Source organism: Pseudopipra pipra, chromosome 6 (genome assembly GCF_036250125.1).
Source record: "Pseudopipra pipra isolate bDixPip1 chromosome 6, bDixPip1.hap1, whole genome shotgun sequence".
NCBI classification, from domain to species: domain Eukaryota; kingdom Metazoa; phylum Chordata; class Aves; order Passeriformes; family Pipridae; genus Pseudopipra; species Pseudopipra pipra.
In genome coordinates, this window is record NC_087554.1 from 43,404,415 (window position 1) to 43,428,646 (window position 24,232).

General features: G+C 40.8%; 1 protein-coding gene and 1 long non-coding RNA gene across 30 annotated transcripts in view; one reads left to right on the plus strand and one right to left on the minus strand.

Annotated features, from left to right (window-relative positions):
- The window catches only part of NRXN3 (neurexin 3), a 996,746-nt gene that overhangs the window by 241,554 nt on the left and 730,960 nt on the right, over positions 1-24,232 (plus strand). The window lies entirely within an intron of this gene.
- On the minus strand, positions 6,841-10,904 carry LOC135416116 (uncharacterized). The gene is made up of 3 exons (XR_010431441.1): positions 10,760-10,904; positions 10,126-10,300; positions 6,841-7,101 (listed from the first exon to the last, which is right to left on the minus strand). It is a non-coding gene; the product is annotated as an uncharacterized LOC135416116 (long non-coding RNA).

Consider the following 24,232-nt stretch of genomic DNA (forward strand, 5'->3'; position numbering starts at 1 on the left):
CAATTATTCTTGCTCTTATGAGGCTTCTAAACAGTCACAATTAGGAATTATGCTAATAAAGTCGGTTGTGACATGAAGAATCACTTCATTGCTTATACTTCCTCATGACTGTGTTTTAGTACTCTGCAAAGCATAATATCCCTTCCTAGGGCATTATGGAATAGGAAAGGACAGGAGAGGAGAGGCCAAAGGTTGCATCTGAAGGACCCAACCTTCTTTCCCAGCTCTGCAGTTGAATGACTTGACCTACAAATAGGCAAGGCATGAAAATTACTCAGCACCAGGGACACTGAGGTTTGAAATCTGTTCCTGAATAGTCAAAACCAAGACCACATTTTTATCAAAAGCTGTTTGATACTAGGCTCTGACCTTCTCACATTTCTGTACGTTGGACCTGCATTCTTATGTACTGAGCTGTCCCAGCTTCTGTTGGAGTACTGAAATATTCAACCTGTTGGAAGAGAGATGTACTCCATTCCTCCAACAGTAGTAGAAATCAGATATAGGAATACCATCACCAGGAGCAGCAACCCCTTGCTGCTAGAGCTAAAGGTACAGCTCTGTGAGTGCCACTGAAGATTTGATCCTCTGCTTTGTTGCCTTGTACTACATGCATGCAAATAAATAGAGCCAAGCACGACACACCTATTTTTCACTGAGTGGACTTGAGACAGTAGGCTGTGGAAAGGAAAATGAAGGCTATTGCTCTTTGGAAAGAGAGAGTGGGGAAAATAAAGATGCAAAGATATCCAAAGGTAGATATATCTTTCTTTCTTTCCCCAAAACTTAAGTGCTAGTTTTGTCTGCAACAAAGCTTTCCACAAGCATTCCTAGAATTAGAAATCAATACTTTTGATTAAAAACTGTTGCTGAATAAATATGGTCTGTAGCATCTAGCCATTAGATTTCTTCCACAACTTTGTTGTCTTGTTTTGTTTCTCAACGCAGTGGAGTTGTTGCATGTGGGGAATGTGGTTAAAGGAATTAATGGCAAATTCCTTTGCTCTTCTGAATGTATTCCTTAACTTGAATGGGACAGTTTAGCAGGTTCTGGAACTAATTTATTTGTACCGTATAAACTAAATTCTAATCACAGGGAGCCCAATTCTAGAAACTTCTTGAAATGACCACAAAGTTGTTTGTGAGAGCTCTCCAGGATAATTTCCCTCTTGCTTTCACATTTGTCTCAAAAACTGTGCTGTCAATGCTCTTATCATACTCTTTTGCTGACCAGAGATTACATTAAAACAAAATCTCTGATATTATGGCATACTTCTTTCTTAGCTTCAGCTTCCCGGACTCATTGAACCCAAAACTAGTGTCATTGACCCAACAGGCTAAACAGTTCATTAGCATACATATTTTCAGTCATGTACATCAGCTGTTTGTTTCCACTACTGTTTCCAAAATTCCCTTGGACAACAAAGACAGCTTTGATCAGACACTCTGAACTTAGGCCTCCTCCAGAGAAAAAACATCCTGCAAGTCCAGTGGCAGTCTGGTGCTCAGTGTGGTGCTTAAGATAGTTCCATATTCAAAAGCAAAAGGTTATGAGAATGGACTGAAGCTAAAGGAAGGACTAGCATGTAAGAAATTCAGGCAGAACTTTTTCAAACATGGAATAGTCAGGAATTTTAAAGAAATCAGTAGTCAGCAAGATAAGAAAAGATACAGAAAGAGCTGTTCTTGATAACTACCATTGAGATGTGGAAGGGTAGCAGATGTCAATCGTGGGAAAGATCGACGGCATTGTGCCAATTAAATGTCACTTGAGGAGTTTCTTTAGCATCTACTTCTAAAGGTTTTGTCAAATTTCAGAAGGCCCAAAGTGAGAGGTTCTAATGAGAAAAAAACAAGGTATGGATATGTTCCTACTAGGAGATGAGGACTTGACTTAAGCATTAAGAGTGAAGCACTTGGACCCTTTCTTGTTACTGTCTCTTAACATGGAGCGGGGGGGGCTAGGCAGGTCTTGAGAAATAGTGACTTTTAAATGGTTTCTAAAAAATAAATAAACTGAATAAACGAAGAAGGCTGCTCCATATCAGGCACTGAAATTGGCTACACTATCAGGTCACTGGAAGAGAATGCAGCGGGTCTGCAGTTTTACAGATATTAAATAGTAGTCTCGTAGTTGAGTGTTTGAATATTGTGAAGTTTATTTGATAGATGATACTGGACAGCATGAACAAATAAATGAGAAGATTCAAAGGAAAGTATTGGGAAAGCAGAGGGTGTAGAAAGGAGGAGAAAAATGGAAAACTGGGTCCTCTATACTAAAAAGAAGCATCAAATGACTATTTTAAATGTTAAGAATACTCAGTGTTGCAGTGTTTCTAGGTGCTACTTTTGTATCACTACGTGTTACTTCAGTTTCATGTGCATTGAAATTAAATAGCAAGAGATGGGACACTGCCACAAACCAGAGTTGGGTCTGGAACAGCCTTGCATCTTCTGCTCTAAACTTCCTAGCAAAGATGTTTGTTCCTTGGCAGTCTGGGAGTTTGGAGCAAAGGGACATGACAGAGAGTGAGATGGTTTAAGGGAAGTATAAAATTTGCATTTTGAGAAACTATCCAAAGATGGACTGGAAAGCTGTGAATCAGAATTCAAGGCAAATGTAGATATCACCTAAAGAGCAAGCTGCTTTCTGAAAAGCTGAAAGCTCTCAGTGTCTGATACCATCTCTGCATCATAAATTCGCCTTCAAGGAGTTAAATGTGCTCTGGGCATCTTTGTCCTTAATCATAAACATTACACACCAAACAATTCTTTTTGGCATCATGAGAGTTGATGTGGAGGTGAGGCTTTCTGCAACCTCAGCATGTAACATTAGAACCTTCCCCTTTAGTGTTAGGGAATTTTGAGACCCCCAAAGTGCTCTTGGTATGTACCTTAAGGCTGTGATTTTCTTCTTAGGCATCCCATTATCCTTGTCAGATTGAGTGGAATTATTGGTCTTGTTTTCCTGTTTATCTGTTTAGGAGGATATATCTCAGCCGACCTATGGCTTGAGTGTTCAGTGGCTTACAGAGAAGCTATGGCTTCATTGTTCTGTGTGTACATCCAAGCTGTATGAATAGTAGAGTTGTGCAAGTCCTTTGACAGAGAGTTAGAGTGGACAGAGCTAGGATATGTCAGCAAGACCTTATTGTTGTAGTTTGGGACTGCACAAAGTACTGTCCTGGCTGTCTGCAAGCTGGACTTCCTGGTTGTGTCTACTAATCAGCTGAGCATGGTTGGAAATGTTTCCTGGCACTGAGGCTGGCCATTGCAGGATGTCTGTGCTCATAAACACACAGAACAAGATGGTTGTACGGAAACTGGGCATTGGGAATGGTCATGGGCATATCCTAACTCCTAATCTGTCCTCAGAATTATTTGGAAAACTGCTAGTTAAATGAGAAAGATCCTATCAGAAACTGTTGTAATAGTTCAAAATTGCAAACTACCATGTTTCAAAGTCTGGGAGTGCACCGAGGCCCCATTTCATTTGTTAGCAGAGGTATAGTCTCTCAGTTAGACTTTCACCGTGTCAGTCTCTCCTGTGTTTCTAAAACCCTTCACAAGCCATTTAGAGAAACAAGGCCCTCAAGGAGAGATAAACAGCTTATAGTAAATGTAGGTGGACTGAAAGTGCTGCTGTTGGAATTGGACTGATTAGTTCTGGTGCTGTGCATGGTCAACACTTCAAGCACACAAAGTTTCTCATACTGGTGTGATTGGTATGCCACTGGAGAATAGGAGGTGGGCTCTCCCAATCACTGTATACTGTTGGTAGGTCTAGAGCCAACAGTGTTAGAGATCAAATACAAGAGTATGCTAGATAAAAGGTTTGGAGTTGCCACCATTAAATAAAGGTGAAGGGGGAGCCCAGTACCATCTTTCCTCTAAGGAAGCCTTGTGTTAAGGAGTCAAAAGGAGGAAATGGGATGTCTTCCATTTTATTCCATTTCTCTGTGTGGCTGTCTCTCAGTCACTTCCCTTGTAGAGAACATCCTTATATTTAAAGCAGAAAATAGTGAGCAAAGCTTTCTAGGTTTCAGCACCTGTGTGTGGCAGCAGCTTGCTGCATAAATCTTGGTGGGAGAAAGGGACAACCCCCATCTCATTGTGCTTCATGTTCCTGATTAGTATTTTAGCAGTATTAATGCTGCACAGTCTTTGAGTTGCTCAGTTAATCATTGCTTCCAATAGTCTTAGAGATGTTGCCACGGAGGTACTAGAAAGGAGGGGAGGATTGCTATCCTTATGGGACAGAGGGTGTAGGGAAAGGAGAAGGGCAGAGGGATGAAGGATCAATTGCTGGAATTGTGACAGTCAGACCACCGTGTGCATGCTTGGCTGTTGGCCGCTCTGCATATTAACAGTATGTTTGAGATGGCTGTCTCTGTGGTGCTCACACGGGTGTGAAGGACCTGCCCTCCCCTTGCTTGCGTTACTCCACTGTTTCTCTGGGTCCTTCTCTCCCACTGCTCTGCAGTGCTTACGGCCTCCCTCCTCGTGCGCATGTATCCCTCTGCTCACAGCCAGGTTCATCAAAAAACAAGCATGTCTCTATGGTAACGGGGAGACAGCTGAAAAATGGCAGCTAAATGCAGCTGCCCCTCATTTAATATCGACTCTGGCACTGACAGAACAGATAATGGGCGATAACACACCATTATGCTGCGGGGAAATGAAATGCTTCAGCAGACGCCTGTCATGCTGCAGGGATTTATTTGTTACTGTACCAGCAGAGATTTCTCTCCTCTTCTGTCTATCAGTTTTTGTCATTCCCTTTTCTTTTCCTCCTTTTTCTTTCAATTTTCTACCTGTTTTCTCCACTTGTCCCTTTTGGTTTCTACTATTTCGTTCTTATCTTTCTTCCTTGTTTTTGTGCTTTCTCCACCTCTTTTCTCTCTTGCTTCCTCTGTCATGTTCTCTGACTTTCATGGTATCTGGATTTCATGCTCCTGGTGTTGGAAAGTGCAGTGTCTGAAGTCCAAGAGCTCTGTGAAACTCCAAGCTTTTTGCACCTTTCAGAGTTCCTGTGTTCTTCCTAGTTCTCCCTTCTGTCGTTGTGCACATGTCAATATAAGTCTAGTAAGGGTGAAGTTTGCTGGATGAGCCTTCTACCAACATATTTCTTTGGGCTGTTGTTTTAATTTGACAAGTAGAACACAATGTAATGGAAGTTTGGGATGGAAATTTAGAGGAATGTGCTACTGGAAAGGATGTACTTATGCTTCTTCAGAGTTTGTGATTTACAGCTGACCACACTGTGCCCAGAGGTTGGGTAGTTTGTATCTGAGTTGTGGATCATGTTGGTTTCTAAATGGTTCCTAATGTTGGGACTCTGTCACATCTTAATTATTCAGGGTTAGTTTCACTTAGCAATTGCTGTGAGGTTAGTTTCTCTAAATGTCCTGCTTGTGCAAATCTGAGATGTTGCAGGACAAGGGGCACTGATGATAGCAAGTGATCCTCTCTCAGGATTATAGCACCTGTCCTTCTGTAGATGAAGCTTTGAACTAAGTGATAAACTTTCAGTGATAGAGCTTTTAGCTGGAATGAATTGAGGCCTGTGAAACTCATTTCTTTGCCTCAAAGGCTGCTCTGACATCAGCAGAGGGCTGTCTGTGGATGCAGTTAATGCAGTCAAAACCATGTTTTTTTCAGTATAGCCTATTTGCTCCACATCTTCTTGCCAAGAACCATGAAATCCTCATAGACGTATCGTCCTGTGGGTGTAGGTGCACCCATGGGAGTGACCTTCACTCATAGTCAGTGTCCAGACATGCATTTGATGGGTAGAGTAGGGGAGCTATAGCATCATCTTCTCCCACAAAATGTTCACCATCTGTGCAGTATGAGTTCCTAATCACACAGTGTGGCAGAGCTCTGGCAGCTGCCCAGTCCCTACTGCAGCTAACATTGTAGCTACATCCAGGATCACATCACATCATCTCTGTCTGATATTGGTGCCCTGGAAAATCTGCCTGATGCAGAACCTGTTTGAGACCATGCTTGTGCCTGTGGCTTTATTGACCTAGGCACGCGAAGAGCTCATTTGAATGCCCATGTCCTTTATAAATTCTTTTCTTAAATTCTGGACCTTATGAAAAATACCATACCAGTAAAGTTGTATTTTCTGCCAGTGCAATGATATCGTCACTCATGGTTTTGTCATTGTTGACATAGTGATTGCAGGGGATATATTGGATGATTTATTTTTTTTTTTTTTGTGGACCCAATTGGTGTCTGTGCCATTCAATCTTAAGGTAAGACTAGGCCTAAATTCTCTAAGTGATGTATTATACACATTGTGCCATATGGACCTAAAATAGGATCATTCTTCTTTTCCCTAAGTGTGATGGAGTGAGCAAATCTAGCTAAGCAGATACCTAGAAAGCAAATTTTGCAAGGACTCAATGCAATACACTTTTAAGCAGTACAGATCTTACAGACCCTCTTGTAATTCTAACCTAATCTTGAATAAAATACCTTGATCATGTCTTGCAAATCATCTATATTTTTGGTGCTTTGATAATTTTTGATCTAAAATTCCAGGGCTGTGGAATAAGTGCCCGTTGCTTGGATTTTATCAGTTTCCCAGTAATGTTTACATCTCTGAGTAAAATCTGTACAATAACTCCTAGGTGCCCTGAGCTCACCAGCCCTTGCTGTGACTAGTGACAAATGAGTGTGGGAGGAATCTTTAATACAATAGCAGGTAAGATAATAAATGCTAGAGGAAAGCAGATAATGAGAAACAAGGAAAGATCCTTTTGGCTTATGTCCTGGCACACCATCATATCTCTACCTAGGAGCTTATTTAATAGAATATTTCCAAAATGTCAGCATACATCCTACGTACCTGATTTTGTTTACCGCTTCACTGCAAATGTAGAGCATGTTCATCAGAAGTCCTCTTAGGACTCAAACATAAAATAGCAACTTTGAGACATCACAGCTTGATGTGCAGTTGATTGGTAAAATACCATTCATCCTCACTGATACTTTGGTTATGTTCCAGTAGGCTTTGGGAGTAGCTCTTGGGCAGCTATGGGTTTCTCAGTTTTTCACTATTTTCCCCAGTGTCTTTAAAATTGATCCCTGCTGTAAGATATTAAAACAGTAGGAAACTGATTTCTACTTTAGATTTCAAAGGAAGCAAGTTGAAGTCCAAAAATCCTTTAAAGCTAGGAGATTTTTAGATATAAATGCTGTTCAGACCTCTCTCTCCACAATTGAAATGACAGTGCACTGACCCACATTTCAATTGTACGCCCTGCCAGCTTCTTGAGCCATGGTGCTTATTAATGAAATACGCAAACATGGAAGTATCTCAGGTTTCCTTTTCCTTTTTTATCTTTTTCTCCCCTTCCCCCCCAAACCTGCAGTCATTAAGTGCCATCGTGAGAGAGGAAACAGCTTGTTGAAAAGAAAAGCTCTGATTTTTTTTATTTTTATTTTTACGAAGAATACCATCAGGAGCAGGCTATGATTAATACACATAATTGAAACAAATTGCAGCTAACTGCAGAAAACTCTCCCAGCTGTTGACAGAAGGAAATTGCTGACAGCCTTTTACCATTCAATGAAGAAGAGAGAGAGAGAGAGGGAGAAAGGAGCCCAGCCCATGCAAATACGTGGCCACATGCATATACAAAAGCGCTTCTGCAACCAATGTACATGTATGTCATTGTGCATGTATCTGCATGTGCAGACGTGTCACCTGTGCAGGTGCAAACCCAACTTTTGCATGCATTTGTAACGACTGTACCTGTATGCACGTAGGATGCTTGCACGTCTGGGTGCCTGCTCTGCTGAACATACTGTGCCCACATGCAGTGCAACAGTAATGTCAATTTAATGAGAGCTGCCCTGGAGGCACCGCGTGCTTCACCAGAGAGAGAAGGCTCCAGCTGCGTGTGTGCTTGCACATGTGAAGTTGCGTATTCACAAATGGAACAATGGAGACTCTGTCTTCTACGGTGACCCCTTCCTCTTATCTTTAGGAGGATAAGGCAGGCTCGTTTTTGGCTTTTAAAATATCTTCCATCATTACCCTGATCTCCTGTCCTTTTCACCTTTTGTTTTTCATGCTCCCTATCCATCATTAACAGCCTAAACAGAAAATGCTTAGATGCAGGAGATGAGTCTGAAACTAGGAGAGCCATCTTTGATTGAAATGCCATACAGATGGCTAATGGGCATACATCAGTTTTGCCTGGTTCAAAAAGTTGCTCTGGAGAGGAATTGAATATCTATAGTTCATTCAGTTGCTGGCTCCTGCTAAGACAATCAGTGGGTTACATTTAATGTTTTGTGATACCCATTTGTCATGTATGGAACATTTATAAATTGTCCGTCCAGTGATGTGCTCCCACACAGCCATGTGGCTGTTTCAAAGCAGGCAGCCCATTGCACTGAGTGGGTCACAGGAATGCTAGTGAGTAGAAAGCAAAGTTAGAGACCTCCAGCAGACTGTTAGTAAGATCTAATAAATCGGTTGGCAAAATCTGCAGTGAGGTTGATGCTCTAATATCAATTGAATTGACCACTTTGTTGTTGTCATCTGTTGATTTCATAAGCTGGGCTTTTATGGTTCACTCTATGTGGGCATTTTGACTTACTTAGAAGCAAGTAGGAATATCAAGTATGAGTTATTTCCAGTGTATCTGTCTTTAAAGCTGATTGCTATGGTGTAATGCCAGTTGGTTAAAAAAAAAAGTTCTTTCTGTTGTAATTCAGCCCACTGAAATAAGCAATGAAGTTGGTTTGTAATCACATGCATATTATAAGTGTTATAAAAATACCCTGCTTGAACTGGTCCCTAATCTGTTATTACCTCTCCCTCTGTGCTAGTGTTCAGTGTAAGCACATCAATATGAAACAGTTAGCAAACAAACATTCCTTTATCAGAGGTGTATGTTGATCCCGGTGGAGGCTTAACAGCTCACGTAGGCAGATGCAGCAGTGGGGAAATAATTTATAAACTCAGATGTTACAGGTTATGGATTGTGTTTATGAGTTACTGATTCACAAAAGATGCAGCCAAGGGTGTGAAGGAGGGCTGGAGCCACTGACATTTGAAGTTCAACCCAGGAAATGATGTGTTCATCTCTAGCACTACCCAGGGAGCTTGGGAAGAGTCCGAGAACAGTTTAATGAAAAATGCAAATGCTGAAAGAATTTAAAATAATAGCAAGTGGGTGATGCTGGAAGGAAGGTAGCTGACTTAGACTATTACCATAATAGCAAATCACTGTAAAGCAAGCTAGATTTTGAATTTACCTATTCAAAACCAAACACGTGTACACTTTTTAATTCTGATGGAAAGCAAGGCAACCTAGCGTATTCACTACCCTAGTTTGAGTTGTGAGCTGCCTTGTGTTTCCTGAAGGGCAAGGTGATGCATGTGGGCAGCTGCCATGAAGTAGTTGATGGGAAGTATGCTACATGCTTGCCTGGTGCACAAAAACATGAGTGTCCAGGCTCTCAGTCAGGGTCACTCCTGAATGTGCTAAAGCCAAGTCTCCCATTGCTGTTATGTCATTCTTCCCCTTTAAAACTCCCCCTGCAGCTAAGAAGGATTCTGTCCCAACTGCATTTTAGTCCTCAGTGGTTATGAAATGTTGATGCAGAGCTGTAGACACAAGATACAGTCTGTTCTAGAGAGAGGTCTATCTATCTATTGGTTGTAGGAATTTCTCTGTTTTATGGAGGTGTAAAAGCAGACACAGCTGGAATCTGGAGGTTCATAAGCCTACACGGCTGCAAAACCATGAAGGATAAGCAGGACTGGCCACGCTGCCCATGTCCTTCATTACAGCCTGTTCTGAGTGGTGCTTGCATGACTATCAGAAGTTGTACCTGGTGGACAGTTACAGTTCCTGTCAAGGATCATTTCTGTCTTTTGGGGCTGAACAGCCTCAGTTCTGCCAGATGAAGCAATTTCAGCACATATGTATAATCCACACTAGAACCACCCAGAACTAAAGGTACTTTATGGAGTTGTTACAGTTCTTGTAGGAGCTTGAAAATGAGTTCTTAATTTACCTTCCCTGAGAAATGGAATCTTAGATGCCATCAAGCTTGTTCTACTAGATGCTATGAAATACTGAGGTCAGCACTAACCTTTTTTTCTGCTGGTATCTCTGCAGCTTGAGAACTTTTTTTAATTAGCATTCATTGTGGAGGCCATTCAAGGAGACATTGCTGGTGAAGACTGTACCAACTCTGTCTTAAGGTTTATGCATCATGGTATGGTCAAGCCAAGCAGATCGCAGAAGTTCAAAATCTAGTAACTCATCTGTAGGACAAAGAAACAGGAAAGTAATTCTCCAAAAAAAAATTTATAGACAGCTGCAGAAACAACTGTGATGCTTTCTGGGCTGCACATGATGAAGCTTAATGTTGTAAGTTGTCAGGTACAAAAGCTTTCACTATTGGTTTATACTATGTGCAGTGAGTTCTCTTCCAACTTTGTCCTCCCAGACTAGTTAAGTTATGCAGTTTCCTTTTGTTCAGTCCCTTTGTGGGCCTGAAGTATAGTTGCAAGCAAGAAGAAGTTGTGTAAAATTGAGAAAAATACTTACTGGAGTTTCTTTACTTTTTTCAGTCCAGTTATCCCAGTTTAAGGAAGAAGCTGCATTTATATGTATATATAGATAGATCAATTATATAAATTAATATAATTATATATAATTTTCTCCCTCTTATTTTTCCTAGCTCTGCATAGCCAACCAAGTTCTGAGAAATGAAGTTATACCTTATTCTGACATATGTTTTAACAGAGCAGCTCTTAAAATGGTGTGAAGGCCATATTCTGCCAACAGTCCTTCTTCAGCAGCCCCATAATAGATCATGGCATTATGTAGGTTTGAGTAGAACTTGGTCTGCCAAACTTCTGTTGCTAGAGATATTATGAAAAAAGATTCCAGTTTCTCTGACTTCACAAAGTAGTGGTGGACCTAGAAGTTACAGGGGCAAAAAACCCCCCAACCACTTATTTTTATAGGAACTGTGCATATTTGACCAGATAGCTGTCAAGAGACAATTAACCTGAAGGCTCTGGAGGTGTAGTGGGTTGACCCTGGCTGGATCCCAGGTACCCACTAAAGCCACTCTCTCACTCTCCCTCTGCAACTGGACAGAGGAGAAAAAAAAAAACCAGCTAAGGATTCATGAGTTAAGAGCTGGGAGGGATCACTTACTGATTACCTTCACGGGCAAAACAGACTCAAAGTGGGGATAGTACTTAAATTTGTTACTAATAGGGTAAGAGCCAAAGAGTGAGAAATAAAACAATCTTAAAAACACCTTCCCCCCATCCCTCCTTCCTTCCATGTTCTCCCTTTTCCCCCCCAGTGGTGCAGGGGGACAGGGAATGTGGTCAGTTGTTTCTGCTGCTGCTCAGAGAGAGGAGTCCTTCCCCTGCTCCCGTGGGGTCCCTCCCACAGGAGACAGTCCTTGATGGACCTCTCCAACGTGAGTCCATCCCTCGGGCAGCAGTTCTTCCCATACTGCTGTACCATGGGTCACTCCTCCATGGGGTGCAGTCCTTCATGAATGAGCTGTACCGATGTGGGTCCCCCACAGGGGCCACAAGTCCTACCTGGGAAAAACCTGCTCCAGCGTGGGCTCCTTTCTACATGGGCTGCAGGTCTCCGGCAGGACCCTGCTCCATCTTGGGCCTCCCATGGTGTCACAGCCTCCTTCGTGCATCCACCTGCTCCAGCATGGGCTCCTCCATGGGCTGCAGGTGGGTCTCTGCACCCTGATGGTCCCCCATGGGCTGCAGGGGCACAGCTCCAGCTCCTGGAGCACCTCCTGCCCCTCCTTCTGCACTGACCTTGGTGTTTACCTTGTTGTTTCCATGTTCTCACTCCGCTCTTCCCTGGCTGGAATTCTTTCTGCCCCACAACCTTCTGTTCTTAAATATATTATCACAAAGGCATTACTATTATTCCTGATTGGCTTGGCCTTGGCCAGCAGCAGGAAGTCCGTCCTGGAGCTGGCTGGCATTGGCTCCACCGGACAGGGGAAGCTTCTAGCAGCTTCTAACAAAAGCCACCCCTGTAGCCCCACCCCCCCCGCTACCAAAACCCAGCCACAGAAACCCACTACAGGAAGGTACAAATTGGCAGAGTCAATTTTCAGAAGTGTCTCCTATTTTAAAAATATAGTGATGCTTTTCACACAGCGGAGGCTTCAACGATCCTTCATGCTGGCCACGTGCAAGAATATACAAGGGTTTGCCCTATGGGTGTTGACCAAAACTGCCATCTCTCCTTCCGAAAACCTCTGACCAATTTTCAGTTCAAAAATTACAAAACCCCAGTGGTGGTGGGTTAATGGAGTTGTTAATGTGTGGGGAAAAGAGTGACAACACTTCAGTAAAACAGGAGTTGGAAAATATTTATAAGATATACAAATACTCCTGGTGTTTAGCTTAAAATAAGAGTCTTTGCTATTAAAAAAGAAACCAAGTCCCAAACCCCAAACCCACAGAAATCAAGATCCTCCAGGGTGAACTCATCTCCAGGAAAAAAATGGCAGCACCTTTTTGAACTGAAAGAGAAACACGTTTTTCAGTGCTAGTTGTAGCACAAGGGCAGTGTCACATTTCCTGCAGAGAGATTTGGAAAGTAATTTTTATAGCAGTTGGGCTTTGCTTGTAAGAGTAAGAATTACATCAGTTCTGACCTTCTAGCAACAGGCTTAGGAAAAATAACATGAACACAGATACCAGCATGATCGCTGTCTTACATCCAGCAGTATGCCTTCACTGATTGCCATAAAATTGCTCCTTATCAAGGCCAGTGAGTTCAGAGTTTGGCTTATAGTACTGAAGAGTAGCACTGTTTTGGCTGTTGTTTTTCGTTGATATCCAATCTTGATAACTTGTACAAGTCTTTAATAAGATTGTGCTACCCAGTAGCTCGAACTAATGAAAGCAGCTGGGCTCATTTTTGGTACTGTCACATCAAGATATGAAAGTTATTTCACTGATGATATGAAGTTACTAATTTTGAATGAACTGATAGAATAGCTGTTATCTGTTATTCCAAATAGCATAGATAATTTCAGAAATTTATGAAAACAGATGAGCTGATAAGTAAAGATAATTGCCATATATACTGTGTCAATTTTTATTACATTGAAATAAATGCATATAATATGTATATATTGAAAGACCACATGGGAATAGCTAAGAAAGAATTACAATCACAGTATAATTTTTTCACTTAAATAGAAAAAACCTCCACCATAGTGAATATTTATTTTTAATTTTTTTTTTCATTATTTGTTGAGGTTTGAAGAGATTTGTATACTTCCTGTGATTAGCTGGAATACTTTTGTGTAAATACCTTTTCATTAGCACTGCTACCAGACAGAGATGTGAAACTGGAACTTTTATTGCACTGCTATTAAACTTCTGCCACTCTTTGACCTTAGATAACTTTCTGTACCTTTTGACCCACTCCTATGTCAGTCTTGTCTGAGTTGCATGCAAAATCTTCAAAAGCACGCTTAGTTTTCAAGTGTCTAATCTCTTAGTTTACAAGTGTCTAGATTAATTAGATGCTATGTCCAGATGACTTCTGTGGAGCTTCTGGCAAACTTTTATTCTGTGAACTTTCCTCAGTGTCATCTAGCTCCTATTTTGAGCATGCAAGGAATTATTAAAATCAAAGAGCATGTCCCTTTTAGTGTCTCTGCTATTGCAGTGCCGTATTAGTAAAAAACCCAAAACAACGATAATGGTAGGCCATGCTCTTTTGCACATACAGGGAGACTACTGCACAAAAGATGGATGTCTACTTTTTCAAACTGGCATGTGAATCCTGTGTGCCTAGGATCTGCTCTTCAAATCTCAGATATGTTAGTCTTGATCTTCAAGCATGCTGGTGGCATGTCGCTATTGTAGAAAATTGTGATAGTGAAGAGACATTTCATAGAATGTAATGTGTATGGTTTGCCCAAGTCAGATGCTGAGGTGGCAGCAGAGCTGAGAACATGCAGATTTTCTCTGAGCCTTTCCTGGGCAGCAAATCCCTTGGACAGGTACCTAGACCGTCCACTTTAGGTGTTTGTGCCTCCCAAGAGAAGCAGTCTCCTGCTTACTTGAAACTGGAGTTGCGCTCTTCATGGGATGGTCCTCCTTGTCTTATTTAGGACGGACTACTTGATAGGTTATATTATTTTTGATGTTTCTAGCTGAGACACATTCAGTTTATTTTTTTTAGCAAATGTATTAATCTGTGTTCTCTTAAGAGCTAGTTCCACAACAGCAGAGGTATAGGAGGACAGGCTGATACTTTTTGTCATCTCCTCTGCTCTGTGTGCTTTTGTTTTCTAGTAAGGAACTTAGCTCTTTCTATCAGCTTTGCATATATTTATTGAGACGTATTTATTTGTGCATGGGCTTAATGTCATGATATACCTCACAAGAAGGTTCCCTGTTCTCTGTGCTTTCCTCTCTTATTTTACATGGGCCTTATTTTTGCACATAGCTTTGCTATGGCCAAGCTGTAAAGACGGTAATAAAGCATGTGTGCATGGCAAAATAAGGTGGACTGAAAGACTTGTATAGATGCTTTCTGTCATTTTTATGTGCATCACTCTCTTCCTTCTGATGTAGTGCTGTCTGTAACGATCTACAGTCTTCCTTCAGCTTTGTGTTTTCAGCATTGTGTTAATTGTTTGTGGTGTATGGGTTTTTCAGCAGCGTGCAGTGGGAAAGGTCAGCTGTCAGAAACAGGCCTGTCCACAACTGATAAGGCGTTCGAGAGATTGGATTTGACTCATTAAGCACCTTCCCTGTAGACATGGAGTCTGCTCTGCCGCAGAAAAAAAACTAAATCAGGAAGGGAAAAAGCCCAGGATGAAGTTGGAGCATGCGCCAGAAACACTGGCACACCCTCCCTCTCGCCCCTGTGCGCAGTGCCGGAGTGTGGTATGCTTCTACCACGCTCGCATCCTCACGCACCGTGGACATCTATGCTTATGCCCTGAGATTGCATGCATTCACTTCAGTATTTACACCTGGGCAAGACACACATGCATTCATTTTTTCTGTGTACATAAGTGTGCATTAAGTCCTTATGTGTGGGTGCTCTGAAGTTACATGAGGGCGATGCATTTCATTCCTGCCCTCAGATGTGTAAATGATTTCACACTAGTGACCTGCTTCCTTTTCATGCTGTAACAAAGGGCACACCTCCTCTTTATGTGTATATATTGTGTTTGTTCAGATGCACTTTGTCTGCCTTACGCAGAAACATGCTGTGCAACTGTCTTGCCTATGCTGCATATACATGTCCACTGCCCTGGCTGCTGTACAGACATAGCAGGAGCCTGGCCTGTTTCTCATTGCATACAAATGCACACATTTTTGCCCCTATATAATTGCTGGTCAAAGCTGCTCTGCCAGCTTGTAACAGTCTCTCGCCTGTGGCTTTGTTTTGAGAAGAATTGTTCTGCCTCAAATTGGGTTTGGATATTGCTACTTCCATAAATGGTTTTAATGATATCTCACAACGAGCATAAATGAAGGGCAGCAGTAGTGTTTGGCAGTGTATTTTGTGATCCTGGCATACTGGGGTTCCGCACAAATACACTGTCCAGTAATACAGAAGCTGTGAGAAGCTGACATTACTGCAGCCTCTGTGATACCAGGCTCATGTGCTGCTCTGCTCTTCTCTCTCTTCCACCTCACTTTTGCTTTTTACCTTCTTTTGCATCTCCTCTTTCCCATGGGCATGGCTCTCAATACCGCTCGCTGGTATTGAAAAGGATAATTTTGTGGATCATTATTGTGTTATTACAGTGATTAGCGGTAACTATTTTTCTACTCCCACTTTCCTCTGGAAGGATGCCCAGGGGGCTCCCTGCTCAGCAGCAAGCGCGACGCTTGCTGGAAAGCTGCTGCCAGCACAGGCCCGTGGGTACGCAGCAGTGCACACGTTCACCTCTGGCAGTGCTGCCTCTCTCCCTCCTGCCCCTTTTTTGCATTCTTACAGCAGTTCTCTAAAATACTGCTCTTCAACAGAAGCAGGAATTTCTCCTTCTATTGGGCTCCTTCCGTGAGCTTTTGTTCTGAATGCACTTTTCAACTTTCTCTCAGTGTTGGTGTAAATAATTTTTGTTCATTCCTGTGTCAGTCTTGGAAGACTCCCACTGACAGTCCCCCTGTTTTTTTTCCCTAAGCAGGGCTAATCATACCACACAAGTAGGGAAGACTGTGATAGCTACCTAATGTTCTTCTTCCTAGTGGTACAGCTCTATGGCTCTTTACTAAGGTCAGAATATTTTAGGAAAGACCTTGTCTTCAGTGTGGTAAAGAACAAAAATGCCACAAGTGCACCCTGTTTCATTAGCTGAATGTTAGTGCTCTTGAATCTGCATGCAGTAATAAACAGGTCTAAATACTTAGCATCCAGATTACTATTTGGTGTTTGACTTCTGATTTTTAATAGGCTAGAAGGGTAAGGATAATGTGGAATTGGGAATTACAACTTGGATATAGATTGCTGCTGAAGAAGAGTAAATCTCTCAGGGGGTGGATCTAATGTTACTGACTGCTTCATTTAAAAAAAACCAAACATGGTATGTATAAAACGATAGCACTTTTGGTTAAGAATAAGATAAATAAGATAAAAGGCTGGTGAATTGAGAGCTTAGCTGTATGTTTGCACACTCTTACCCTCCTGTTCTCTCACATATGCTCTAGAAAGAGGGGCAGATGGGCCGGGTACCAACCCAGCTGTAGAGGTGGTCTATATGAGAGCAGAGCTGGTGAATATGTTAGATCTTGAATTTTATGTTCATGGTGCTGTGATGTTCTCCCCCTCTTGTCAGTTTGCACTTTGCTGAATGTTCAGACTGTAGGGAAACATTTCTACTGGATGGTGTGTTCATAGACTGGCATCCTTAAGTTTTAGAATGATGCATCAGGAAAATGAGAAAACTATAAGAAATGCAGAGTGAAATAAAAGCATAAGAAAAAGCAAGTACAGCAGAATTACATAAAGAATTGCCCTCACCTATATTTAGCAGTGAGGAATATAGGGGAGGTCTTATGCCCAGCTCATCATAATAGTATCTTTTGACAGAATTAGTAGCAACACCCTGCTTTTTCTCTACCTTCTGGAGCTGAGAGAGAAAAAAATTTGTTCAGAGAAATGAAAAGAAATATACTTTGTCCAACCAAAACAAATTGTGAATTTATATGACTATATCAAATTCTTTCAGGCAAATTATTTTTAAAATTGATTTATTCAGCTTCTTTCATTTCAAATAAACATGTTTCATGCTTTTATTTTAAAATTGAGCTCTAGTTTTTTAAGAAATGCATTTTTAAGGAAATGTAAACCAAAGTTTTAAAATTTCATTTTGGATTAAGGAAGACATTGTCATAGGATTGGTTTTTTAGTCCCTTTGGCCAATTGATCAGGGCATAAATAACATCACAGCTCTAAGTACACAGTGCCACACTCAGACCAGTATCTGGATTTTATGGTTTCTTTGGCAGAAAATGCAACATCACTCACTGATACCAGTACAGTGTTTGTTACCAGTACAGTTGTTTATATTTAGCGAACAATGAAAAATAGGTGGAGAGGAGTATGCTTAGGATATTGTACACTGCATATACACTGGATTGGCATGTGGCTTTTCCTCACAAGTATGGAACATTTCTTGATTTGCAGAGAAGTTTTATTAAACTCATAGGGCATTCTTTTCCCGTAGGTTTCTAGGACGTAACCTATATTTTTGTTCTCTTTGTAGTACAGATGGAGACAGCTGAGGTTAATTAAGTGCCTCAGGTTGCACAGTAAATCAGTGGCAAAGTTGAGGATAAAATGCTTGTGTTCTGACTTCCACATCTCTAGTTTGTCATTTAGATCAATTCTGGTGAGCAATTTATAAAATTATGTTGCCAACCATGTGCTATAATCTTTTGTAGACATATGTCATCTTATTTATTAATTTTCATTATTGTAGTACTAGTACTTTTATCATCAAAACAGTTTTGCAAAAAAGTCTTTATGATTGCATTTTTCAGCTCTTTTGTGTGATATTGGAACAAATTCTCCAGACACTTGTTTTCTGTTTCCCTTTAGAAAAAGACAGAAAATGTGGTTTAGAGAGTCAGTAAGGAATCTGTGGATCATATTATTGACAAATCTAGGTTTAAATAATCTCTGTGTTAAATATGTGGACAAAGTAGGAGATTTTGTGTGATGTAGCTGATTTACTTTTTTTGGTCTCAGAAGAGATTTTGTTAAAGGACAGCAATATACTGTTGAGTGAAGAGGAGATTTCCAGTGTTGGGAAGCAAAATAGCTTTCATTTGTGTGAATATTTCTTTGATTAGATGATATGAACTTCAACTGTATATTTAATAGGTGCATACTCTAGAAATTTAAGGCAGTCATGCTTCTAACAGACTACTGCTCTATCACATATGTGAAAGTGATATATGGAAACCACTTTATACATTTAGTACATGTCAACTGTTTTGAGGATCAGGAGCCTTAGGGGAAATGTCTCCTTTTTTTTGAGTTAAAGATTAAGGCACTGTTATCCCTCTTCCTTCCCTTTGCTCTCAGTCTTTGCTGTGTAGTGGTCCAAATTCATCAGGTGAGCTAAGTCACTCTGCAGGGCTGGTTCTGGACCTCTTAGGCAACGTTTGCAATCCCAGGGGTCAGAGCCTCTTCTGTCTTGGAGCCAGCCCAGAGAGCATCATTCAAGGACACAGGCAGCTGCAAACAGAGGTGGAACGTGCAGCTCCAGAGCTCTCGTACAATATCTTTAGGGAAAGCAGATCTTCTTCCTGTTTTCATTAACAGCTTTGCTGCACAGGGAAATAATAGATTAGTTAGGTTTGACAAAACCCCCTTAACACTGATTGTATTGCCAAGTCTCCTTGATCTCTTCTGGGCTTAAATTTGAGGACCTTTTAGCAAACATTCTCCTTTAGACTCAAAGGGTAACGTGTAAAGCAGCAGATAACAGCAGAGAGGGCATGATTCATGCTAGGCACTTGATGTTCTCTGGTGTAATATTAATGTTTCCTTTGCTCTTACTGGTGAAGTGATAGAACTTTTTGTGTAAGATCAGAGCAACTACACTACGTGAAAATTTGAGTTTGGCACTGAAATAACACTGACTGTTGAGTTCATCTCACCTCTACTGTGGGCTCCTGGACTAATGTTACTCTCTGCATCTCTTAAACATGATGAGAGATGTTGTCTTGCATTAATTCTTACCTACACTGTTTCTGATATTGTGCTGATTCTTCTGTGCTTCCAAGTTACATATTAGGTGAGAATCAGAATGCCTGAAGAAACAATAAATGACACTATTTCTGAAAAATGTAACATTACCCAGAATGGTTTAAAGTTAGTAAGCATTTGGGAGACCACTTTTTTTACTGTGGGACTCAGCTGAGTACTTAATTTTCTCCATTATAACATCATTCTATGATTTTACAGACAATTTTTTTCTTCTGAAAATTTATTTCCATAATTTCCTTGAGGTTTGAAGTAATATTCTTTTTCTAAGGATTTATCAATGCAATCAGTTCAGTCACCTCATTATGACATTAAGATGACTTACATATTCTTACTTTACAGTTTGCAGGATGTGATATGTCTGTCAAAGCGTCCATGTATCAGTATCACTGTTGGTAATGCTTAGAAGATGTTTCATGCACTGATGAATGTTTTGTGCACTATTTCTAATGTATTTAAATAAATAAGCTCTGTAAGACTTTTCAAACCAATTTTTGCTTTTGACTGTTGAGAGCACAAAAGTGTGTTTGGGAGGGAGAAAGCATGGGATCTTATTAGTGAGTTTGATGAGTGGTGTCACTGATTCAATCAGGTGATGTGAAGAATGATTAGACTAGAAAAAAAATCAACTATTTATATGTATTATTTTTCCTGTCCAAAGGCTAGAGAGGAGGAATGCAGCACGAGGATTTTGACAATTTAATGGAGGATGCAGTAATCTGCTGTTTAGCTATTACTGGAGTCTGTCACCATGTCTTTAAAATAACAGCCTGACTTTTACTAAACTATCCAGCTTTGTTTTAATAACATGAATCTAGGTGAGCTGCTTTGACTGCATCTGAGGGCTTTCAATTAAGGTTTCAGCATTCAGTCACTGGACAACTGTTTCAGAGGGTGATGAAAATTGTTCACCTTTCTTGTCCTTCAGAGGTGCTGGTGGACTCGTTTTATGTGATGTTTGACATACAGTTTCTCCTCCCCTAACTTCTGAGGGAATATCAAATACACGTGAAAGTGATTTGAAACATAAATTATTCATTGTTCTATAATGTTGTATAACGTTGTTGAGGATGTTAGCTATTATAGATGACTCCCAGGACAACCCTTTTGTCCAGAACAGAATTAGCTCCTAATAGAGTTCACGGGGGTTTGCCCAGACTGGAATGCTGCCCCATTCTTTGGGACGTGATGCCTTGATCTCTTGTGGCTCATCGTCTAAAACAACTTCTAAGTCTACTTCCTGCTTAGTTCATGTGGTTCATATGTAGAATTTATTCTTTCCAGACGTTGTTATGAATTGGGTAAAAAAATTTCCTACAGCTCAGTTAGAATTTTAAAACTTTAGGTCTATTGTTTATGGTGTAAGAATTAGTGTAGAAAGGAGGAAAAGATATACCACTGGCACAAAGATGTTTAGTCAAGTCCATATGCAGATATATAGTTACCAAGCTGGAATAGCTGTTAATTTTAGCAGTACAGGAAGATTGTCACAAAATTTCTTCCCAGAACCACCGAATTCAATTACTTGCTGGGATCACGATATTAGTCAGTCATCCCATCAGAAATAAATTAGTTTCCTTGTGTTAAATGTCATGCTACTGAAAACACAACTCATGCCCCAGTGCAGTAAGTTCAGAGCCATAGTAAGTTTACAGCTCTGCTGTAATACTCTACTGATTCCATGAGCATGGCCTCAGGTGGGGAGGGTCCGTCATTCAGCCAGCAGTACTAGTGCCAAGAGGAAGAACTTCTGGCTTTTCTTTTTTTCTTTTTTTTTTGCCTCTGTGCAAGTAGATTTTCTGCATAGCAGTATTTTATAACACTCATATATCTTTTAATGCACTAACTTAATTATCCACGATACCTTTTGAGTATGTTGATATTTTTTCATAGATGTCCTGGATTTACTGTGAGGTTGATGGGTTATTTTTGTTTTCATTTCCTCCTGCCATGGTTAGTGGTAGTCCTCTATTTTGATAACAATTCTGTGGTTAGTGGCCAACTTTGGAAGCATTTTAGTCTTAAGACAAGTAGTATAACTGTAGAATTTTCCAAAGTTAGACAGCTGTTAAATGATAGGGAGAAAAGGTTCTTGTAAATACTATTTTCCTTGTTGACCTCTGTTTGGCAGAACATCAAGGGACTACCCAGTTGTTTTGCTGCCTACATCATTAATGCACACTGCTTTGGCAGAAGCCTGATGCATGGCAGTGTTAGACCATTCCTGGATTATCAGACAGCACCAGCTCTTCTGTGCAAAGCACAGCAAACCGCTCAGGTAAAGTAAATCTCACTGAACAATGGAGTGGTTATTAATTTTGAAGCAGTGCAGAGAGTTTGCTTTTTTCACTAGCAGAAGATATGCTCTGATGTTGACTGTAAACCAAACCCCAGTAAGATAGGAAGAGCCTCAGAGTACACCTGTAATGTAGTGGGTTTTGACACAAGGTGAGAAGGTCAGCAGCTGACTCTTGGTTTTAGGAGAGCTACTTGAAGTTTTCTTCAGGAGACTTCAGGAAAGTCACTGCCCATTTTATATTTTTCTAAATATTTCTTAATTGTGTTTGAGGCCAAAAATCCTGTTACACGAGATGCTGCTTTTGTTGAGTATTAAATTTCATGCCCCTGAGCAGAATTAGTGCTTCTAGAGTTTGCTGTTTTCAACTTCACAGTCATGAAGTATTTATTTTCAGGCATCATCCAGAACTTTGGAGGCTGCTTTGCTTCACCTCTTAGCTAGGTTGACTTCCTGGCAGGACTGGAGAAAAATAGGAGTTTGGTTTCCCTCCACAAATGTATGAGAACCTCTGGAATGAGCCCAGGATGGGGAGATAGGAGCTTCTGAACTCAAATGCTTTGTCTGCTATTGATTTTTCTCAGTGGCCATGAATAAATCCATTAAATGTTGGTGCGTTGGTTTCCTCAGACATAAATCAAACTGTCAAGATTTCCTACCTCCTAGTGATGCCGTGAATTCTGAATATTTGAGTCCTCCTTTGTAGAAAGAGCTCTGACAGGAACACATAGCAACAGCATTGCACATAAAAACTGAAGCTAAAATTACCATCTGGCTTTCCTGATCAAGCAGTATAGCTATACAGTATATGGAAAGATCCCCAGTCTTTACCTCTCCTGGGAACCTGAGGCTCAGCAAGCTCTGGGGTTTCACCAGGGATGAGAAGAGCCAGGAACTTGGCTTAGGTACTTATTTGCAGTGCTTTTGTTTCTGTTCTTGCTATCAACCTGCAATAGGTACTGATGATTGTTTGGGGAATTTGAACAGGTATAGGTTTGAGACTTGCAAAAATGGCTTTGCAGTGGGGTGGTTATGGTAACTGCTTAATATGCTAGGTGTGTCTGCTAGCAGTTGGTCAGAAAAGGGTAACATTTTAGCACGTAAAGTCATGGGTATCTCCATTCTTTCAAGGAAAAGGTCTGTGTAAGTCAGTTTGAAGATTCTGGGTTTTGCTTCTATTCTGGTGATTTCTATGAGTCTTGAATATGTCAAGGGTTTAAGTCTGAATGTGGAATTTTTTACAGGTCTTGGATCTTTAAAAATCCCACCTGCTGCAGTGAATTTAGTTATGTGAAAAAGTTAGGAAGCAAATAATGGGCTTAGATTAATATTAACAAGTGAAATGGAACATTTGACTGTTTACATGTGCTAACCTGCTTTCCAATTCTGATTTTTGCAAATCTGTTTAGTATTAACTGAGTTAAAAATGAAATCATGCAACTGATGCATAAATCAATAGTTTTCAAACATATCCTAAATTCTGTTTTAAGTAAATGTTATTTCATGCAGTTGCATTGTCACGCTTGAACAACTAGATCATCAATTCCAGTAAACACCACCTACTATATACAGGGTTTCACAGTACAGAAAAATCAAGGTTTGATCTGTTGATTCATGTAACATAAACCTGGATTCCTGTTGACTTTGAGTTGGGCCTTGAGTTTAGCTTTTCTGGGTTAGCAGTGTTGCTGTGCAGAAGCTCTTTGGTACACTACCACTGTTTAAGGAATATAGAAGCCCTAAATATCACAGTGCTATTTGTGGAACCTTCAAAAATGTACAGCACAAGGGTCATGAGCTAACAAATAACAAGTGTTTCACTGCTCTCTGGTCTTCCAGGCATCACCAGACTGTGCCTGAAAGCATACAGAAATACTGTGAGACCAGCAGCCTACTCAGGGCTTTTTTCTCCTCATTCATTGTGGAGAGAACCTATATCCCTTTTCCCCCTCCATGCCCTCTGGTAATTTTCATGTGCTTTTTGTTAGAGCTGTCATGTATGTCAGAGCATCCTAACAGTTTGGACGGTATGGAGAAGCCATGCTTGGTAAAAAGCCTTTCATGTGGCCTGACACAGGCTATTGTGTAGTAGCTTGGAGAAATATGCAGTGAAGCTCTTCAGGGCACAGCTTAGGCTCTGACCGCTGAAGCCTTTCATGAGACTGGTAAACCAGTCATCCACATGGCCACTGGTAAACTGTTGAGGAATCAGTGATTTGGGGAGCGCAGTTTTAGAGAGAGTGTGTTGACCGTGGGAGTTATGCTTATGAGACGTGTGTTGAACAGGCATGACTTTGGATTGCCCAGTGAACCCCAGAGAGATTTTTAGTGTGTGGTGATCTGCAAATTTGAATGTCTGTCCAAAGCAGCCACAGAAGGAAGAAAAAATCCCCATAACAACATATGAAACAGAAATAAATGACATTCTCCCATGAACAGGAAGGATACAAAGATGGATAAGGTGCAGAATCCCATCTGTAATAAGGGTCAGCAGCAGATGACTGGAGGAAACAGGCAGATGATGTAGTTGCATGCGGAGATGGGTTGATGGCACCTTATATTCAAACCAGTGGTACAAGTCAGAGTAATATCTCTTAATTTGCTCTGCTCTATTTTGATGAGTAGGCAGTAGTTGCCCTAAATT